We start from the raw sequence: 7,945 nt of genomic DNA on the forward strand, positions 1-7,945 counted from the left end.
GAGGCGCAGAGAGCGCCCGCCCGGGGGCTGTGGGAGCGCTGGGCAGAGTGACGTGGACACCCCAGGCCCGCCACTCACGCCGCAGGCTGGCTCGCTCCACTACGCATGGGCAGAGCACCCTCTGCTGTGATGGATGCCTGGGGAGGGCCAGCCACTTAGCGGTCCTACAGATGCGCCAGTTTGTCCCATAAAATATATTTGCCTGATGTCAGTGCATATGGACAGCGCTCGTATGGCAGTTTCTTTAATTCATTCTTTAATTTGGAATTGCTCCGTTTTATACTGCAATGTAACACGTTGGCCCCATTTCCTCAGCTGAGAAACTGAGGCAGTGAAGAAGTTTCTGGTGGCTGCTGACCAAACCCGTTATTCAGCCCTGGCTCAGCACTGAGATAAGATCCTTCTCTTTGTTATTGTGGCTAGGTTTTTCTAACGCTTAGAAACCCGTTTTGTGGTGACACATCTCACGGGGACACAGCACAGAAGAGCTTTGTGAGACCCACCACGGTAGGTGGTCTGTCTCCCAGCAAACCCTCAGGGTGCCCTACGCGCTACTGTTGCATTCCGCTCTGGGCGGCTGATTTAGGTCATCAAAGTAGACAAAAATAGTCCTGTGCCTCTCTGCTATTTGGTTGGGAAAAGATGAGATAAATCGTTTTGGGGGGCTGAAAATATGAGAGAAACTGGCCAGGTGCGGTGGCACCCGCCTTTAATCCAGCACTGTGGAGGCAGAGAGGGAAGGATCTCTTGAGGCCAGCCTGGTCTATCTAGTGAATTCCTGGACAGCCAGGACTACATAGAGACCCTGTCTCAACAAACAAACAAAGGAGGAGAGAGAAAACTGCATCACTGCTAAACTTGTACAGACCCCTCCTTTTTCATTCCCTGACCAATAGAACATTAGCCACTATCTGCATCATGTTAGATTTTACAGGGTGAGCATCCCTTATCTAAAGCCTTCAGGCCTGAAACCTTTAACAAAGGTTAGGTTTTGTTTTGTTTTTTTCATATACAAATTGAGACATCTTGGAGGTGAGACCCGAATCTAAGCATGAGATTCAGACCAGGCAATAGTACAGAGACTGAAGTACAATCATGTTCATAAGCATCTTATACTCCGGACCCAAAGGTGATGTTATGCAGGGTTTAAAAGTAGTTTTGCACCATGCACAGATCCCCATGTGTTTTTGGATGTGGAAAGGGAGGATCATGTGACACCATGTCAGCAAAGGGGTTCCGAGTTTCAGAAGAGTTTAGATTTTCAAATTAGCTATGTTTCACCTGCAAAAGGTTGATTTAAAGGATACTTAAAGATGTTGCTTATATGCAAAATCAACAGCATTTTATATAAAGGATCTGAATACTAGCAGATCTTAGTATCGACAAGGGGCCTGAAATCAATCCTCTGATTACAGAGTGAACTCTGTACATGTATGCGTTTTAATAAACCCTACCTCTCTACTGCCTTCAACCTCATCGGGAACTGAGAATAAGTAAATGTCTGTGAAGAGGAAGAGGATGGCCTCCTTCATCAGTATAAGATATGGGACAAGGGGGCAGTCATACTCAGACTCTGGGGTATGGTGTGACCTGAAGTCACTTGGAACATTTTTCTCTTGAAGAGTAACTAACTTTCCTTTGTTCCAGGGGTCAGGAATAGCAACCGTGGGGCTATAAATATAGACATATTTAGGTTGAATAAAAAATGACCTTAAGATAATAGGAGGGAAAGTCATTCCTAATGGGGAGGGCTAGTTTTTGTTGTTGTTGCTTTGTTGTTGCTGTTATTTTGTATCTAGAATGTGAAAGGCTAAAATTGAGAAGAAGCAACCTAGATATTTTTAGCATTTCAAAAGAAAGCTTAATTCTCAAGTGGAGAGTTACCTACTGTTTTACAGTAGATTGTTGTGGGGGCTGCGGGCCTCTTCCCACAGCCCGGCTCATGGCTGCCTGGCTAGCTTATGCCCCAAAATAACAACACACAAACTGTATTCTTTTAAACACGGCTTGGCCCATTAGCTCTATCCCTTACTGGCTAATTCTCATATCCCGATCAACCCATCTCTAATAATCTGTGTAGCATCAGTCTTACCGGGAAAGATTCAGCATGTCTGACCTGGCAGCTTGCTTCATGGTGTCTGCCCCAGAGAGGAGAGCTAAGGCATATGAGCTCACTTCCTCTTCCTCCCAGCATTCTGTTCTGTTTACTCCACCCACCTATGCTCTAACCTATGAGGGCCAAGCAGTTTCTTTATTATTTAACCAATGACCTTCCTCCATCAGTAGATCTCCCTGAAGGGGATTTTGCTGGACAGGCCTCTCCCCTGCCTGACAGTTGGCAACATCCAAGGACAGTGAGGTGAACTGGCTTCCAGCTGGCTGAGTTGAATAATTCTGCTAAATATTCTGCAATGCTCAGGGTAGCCTTAAAAGTACCTGCCCCACAGAGGTATTAGCCTTGGATAGCAAAACCTGCCATCAACCTGTGCATTGTAAAAGAACACAAGCCATGGATTTCCTGTGTCGCCTTTAATCTGTTTGAACTGTTCTTGTGTCACTAGAGACAAATGGGCAGGTGACACTTCCTATAGTCCCTACAGCATCAGCATACTGAATATAGTACCACGACATAAAATATTGTAACACCAATTCTACATTGATAAATTAGAAAAATGCACCTAAAATTACTCATTCACTCTAACCTACAAGATGGCAAAGCACATGAGTTTTACATGACTCTCCTAACTAAATTATTATTGTATTTTTACTTTCTTTTTTGGTTCTGGAGGTTGAACTCAGGGCTCTGTGTGCACTAGAAAGTTCTATACTACTGAGACCTCCCTCGACCATCATATTTGCTCTTCATTTTGAGATTGGGGAGGGGGGTCTTACTAAGTTGCCTAGGCTGGCCTAGAACCTGTGATCCTCCTACTGCATAGCTACTATTACAGGTCTGTGCCACCGGGTCCAGCTAATTGTTTATTTTTATAATATGCATATAGAATAAAAGATTTGTTCAAATGAACTCTTGTGTTTAAGAAAACAAAACAAGCAAAGCATTCACCATTTGAAAATCTACGTTGGTGTGTCCTAGCAACTAGCACACACTGTGTGCCTAAGGTTATTGATCACCTGGCTAATTTCCAAAGCTGTCTCTTTTCAAAGATAGTGGGACTAAAGAGTGTTTTCATGAGACCATAATCACAAAAGCCAAAAGTCAGAGAATTCACCAATTTCAGGCATTTTACTTAAAACCTTTCCCATATAAGACACTAACGTGTGTGTATGCATATATATTAAATAATATTAATATATATGACTAATATATATATTAAACAATAATATAAGAACAGTCTTATACCACCTTTGCAATATGCATGACTAGCAGAATTCCACTGATCGTCAAGTTCTGTTGTAGAATTATGAACACATGTGTTTCTGTTCTGTAGTGTTCAAACTTCTGCTTCTGCTTTCGTCTCCACCCATCTTCTCCGGCAGTTCACCAATAGCCAGAACCAAGGCTTAAGACAGAAGCCGGAATATGAATGCCTTGTCTTGTGAGAACGCCCGCTTCTCTCCCGTGCCCAACAATGTCCTCTCGTCTCTCGGTCTCTGATTCCTGCCATCCTGACCTCTCAGCCTCTGGTCATGGTGTCTTCCTGCGGTTCCTTCATTCCTCTCATTCTCTTTCCCGACTTTCTACTGTGTGGTTCTCTGCTGTGGAGACACCTCCCGGGCACTCCTGTCAGAATGGAGCCCCTTACGCTATTGTTTACTGCATGGTTTACTCTGGTGTAAAAAACACATTATTTTGTCTTCTCCCATTCTCTAGAATAAAGACCTAGAAAAATGCCTGATGCGTAGCAGGCATTGAAAAATTTGAATTGAAGAACCAATTATGGAGCTGGAAGGATGGCTTAGCCGTTAAGAGCACTGGCTGTTCTTACAGAGGACTCATGGTTAATTCCCAGAACCCACAAGGCCCCTCATGACCATCAGTAACTCCAGTTCCAGAGATGTTTTCTTCTGGCCCCCCAGGGTTCCTACATGCACACTGTGAACACACATATATCCTCTCTCCCTTCCTTTCTCTCCCTCCACACACACACCCCTCTCCCTTCCTTTCTCCCCCCACCAACATATGCACACATACCCTCCCTCCCTCCCTTTCAACACCCACAAACCTCTCTCTCTCTCTCTCTCTCTCTCTCTCTCTCTCTCTCTCTCTCTCACACACACACACACACACACACACGCACACTGCTCACACAATGACAGACATATTTCTCACATACACATACATATAAAAATAAATGTATTTTAAGATAAGGGCAAATTAAGGGCATTCCAGCAATTGATTGGCACTAGCGGACTTTATGTCTTTAAAGACATGAGCCTATGATCCATTCTATCTCATAATGCCACCCATTGTGCAGTGAGACACAAAAGACAGGATTTGTTGGAAAGAAATTGCATGACCAAAATGAGTTCATTATCTGAGTGACTACAGCTAGGGCCATCCAGGGAGGAAAAGGGCAGTTTTAATCTTGTCCTTTCTAACCTAAAACTGTGCAAGAGCCTTTCTGTTTATGCACTTAACTTTTTCCATCGGTGTGACAGTAGAGCCCACTCTCTCGTTCCCCCACCAGGCTTTCAAAACTCAGTGTTTAATCAAGTCAGCCAAATCAGTCGTCTCTCTTCCCAGAAACCCCTCGACCAGGCTGAGGAATTTCTTTGGTGCTATGGATGAAGCATGAACCCAGGGAAGTCCCTAAGCTCTGTTAGCCAGCTCAGTGACTTGGGAACAGTACTGGCCATGTCCTCTGTGCCTCCCCAGCTAACTACTCAATTCCCAACCGTCCTCATTTCAACCTGAATTTTCTGTGGAACTTGCCCTGAATCTGAGAGGCCAGACCCTCTCTTACTTGTATGTCTCCTTCCTGCTCAGTTCTCTTAACCCAGAAGTGTGGTTCTGAGAGCTGTGTGGTCTAAGTTCACAATGCTTAACAACAAACGCTCCAGTCTGTCTGGCTCAGATCTCCCCAACAGCATGAACGAACTCATTTTCTTGAATATATGCTACTGCGTGTAAGCCAGTCTGTGACGTTGTGTTAGAGCAACTCAGTAGGAACCCTCGTATGCCTCTGCTTGACAAGCACAACTATTTTAGCATCATAGGGTAGAGACTGTTTTATTAGAATTCATATCCCAGTAACTTGTAAGTTGATAACAAATACAAACACCCCATAGGTTAAGAAGCATTTCCCTTAGGCAGGAAAAAAAGATCACATAGAAACTGATTATGCCCAGCAGAAGACTGTCATTGGTCTTGACAGTTTTCCTAACTTTCAAAAGCAGGAATTGGTTCTAGTAAATCTACCTCATTTCTAACCTCAGAGCCTTGTACAGGGTACAGAACTAAATGGAAGTGACATTAGAACTATGGCTGAGGCTGTGTCACACAGGATCCAGAGTGGTCCCCACTCCCGGGCAAAACCATGCCACTGAACCGTGAAAGTCAGCAGATTCCTCAGAGCGTCTGTGGCTGTAGTGCCTGAGAAGACAGTTTCAAAGGGGCTTGTTCTGCTTTAGCCACAGTGACAGCTGGCCTAAGCCGTCAGGAATTTCTGTCACCAAAAATTCAGGCAATCTTAAGAGGAGAAATTTCTTGTCGGTGGATGTTGGGGATAACACAAAGTAGAAAGGGAACATCTTGAATACATAGTGACAGGAGAGAAGAACCTACTGGGCTAGTTTTTCATATTTATTATAAAGCTTTCATAATACCTAAGTGTGTGCGCGCGCGTGTGCATGTATGTGTGTGTGTGTGTGTGTAATATAAAGTATAAACAAAGCCATACTCTGACACTGCCAATGATATGAACTCTTAGATGTCTCCTTCCATGCTCTCCCAGCTATAGTCTTTCTATTATTATTTATATTTACTTCTTTTATTGATGAAGCCAGACAGGGTCGTTGGATAACAGAGAAAACCTTGTGCGGCGCTTCTGACACCTGAAGGTAGTTGCTGCATCAACAGAACACTGAAACAAGTGGCATTAATTCAGCAGCTTGTGGGGAGCAAGGGACCCCAAAGAGACATCGAGTTTAGAAGCCTGAAGACTCCTGTTATTCACAAAGGACTAAGTACTCAGCAGGTGTGTAGAGCCAAGAAAAGATGTTGGGGAAAATATTAGTAGTTAAGTATGTCTTTAAGTCAGTTGTCTTTAAAAAGTACAGCCAGCCAGCCTGGTCTACAGCATGAGTTCCAGGACAGCCAAGGCTATACACAGAGAAACTCTGTCTTGAAAAGCCAAAAAAAAAAAAAAAAAGTGACTTTGAGTGCAAATAACAATAACCCATTTTCAAGGAAAACCTAGAAACTGAGAACTGCGGAGGGTGTGACAGTGTCCCTCTAGGGTCCCCACAGCAAAGACGAAACCGAGAAGAACACCGCAGAGGCCACCAGGATCCATGCTGTGACAGAGCTCAACCATGACTGTCAACTTTACTCCCAGGAGAAAATAAGTTTAAATACTTGTTTGGTGACTCTCAAGAGGAAGAAAGAGGAACGGACCAAAGAAACAAATTATGCTTGGAAATTATGACTATTATATATAGAATTCACTCCTCCTTTACTGTATGTGGTGTGTGTGTGTATGTGTGTGTGCGTGCGCATGTGTATATATGGGCATGTGTGTATATGTGTGCATAGAGGCCAGAGGTTGGTGTTGTATGTCATCCTCACTCTCCGTCATATTTGTTGATACGGGATCTCTCATTGGATTTGGAACTCAAAATTTGGCTATTAGAAATATTGCTTGGCGCAATATGAGTGAGAACAGGTTAATTGCTTTAGTGAGAAGTAAAAATCCAAATATTGGTGGCCAAACACAGACCACACACAAGGACAGATGGCTTTATTCACAAAACCACCAAATGAGGATTAGCATGGAGAGCTTGGAACAAACCTGCTACCTTCCATAATTCAGGGACTCAAGAGTCTTCCACGTTGTGGGGCTACTGAACATCTGGGCTTTGAGATTTGCTTCTTTGGGATGTGTACTGCCAGCGATTCAGAAGCTGAAGCGGGAGGGTGGCCAGTTTAAGGCCAGACTAGTTACTCTAGTTCGTTTTTCTGTTGCTGTTACATAACACAGACCAAGGGCCACGCAGAGAGGAAAAGCTGTATTTGTTTCTTCTTTCCCGACCTCCTAACTTACCTCTGAAGTGGGTCTGCAGCTTCTATGGCTCGTTTTCTGAATGAACATGGCTGTCCAGAGATGCCTCTAGAGCCCTTTTAAATCACTGCACTATAACGTAGTAGTAGCTTTTTTTTTTTTGATAATGTAATTTCATCTATATAATAGCATGGGACTGAGGAGCTGGCTCGGTCAGTAAAGCGCTTGCCTGACTGAGGACCTGAATCTGATCCCCAGCATTCACGTTCCATTTATCTTTTATCTTTATTATTTATTTACTTATTTATTTATTTACTTATTTATTTGGTTTTATGAGACAGGGTTTCTCTGTGTAGCCTGTTTTTCAAGACAGGGCTTCTCTGTAGCTTTGGTGCCTGTCCTGGAACTAGTTCTTGTGGACCAGGCTAGTCTTGAACTCATAGATATCTGCCTGCCTCTGCCTCCCGAGTTCTGGGACTAAAGGCGTGCACCATCACTACCTGGAAGCATTCAATTTTTTTTTTTTTAAATGTAGTTTAAATGTTACAGGAATGAAGCTCCAAAAAAAAAAAAAAAGATGAACAACAGTATAAAATTACACAAATGCAAAGCCCAGTAAAAATTATATAATGGGCAAATGAGTTCAGAAACCAGGAGAAAAATCAATGAAACAGACTGGATAAGTGAAATAGAAAATAAGCCCATTAAAACCATGGCTATGTTGCCGGGCAGTGGTGGCGCACATCTTTAATCCTAGCACTTGA

Source organism: Chionomys nivalis, chromosome 24 (assembly GCF_950005125.1).
Source record: "Chionomys nivalis chromosome 24, mChiNiv1.1, whole genome shotgun sequence".
In the NCBI taxonomy this organism is placed as follows: domain Eukaryota; kingdom Metazoa; phylum Chordata; class Mammalia; order Rodentia; family Cricetidae; genus Chionomys; species Chionomys nivalis.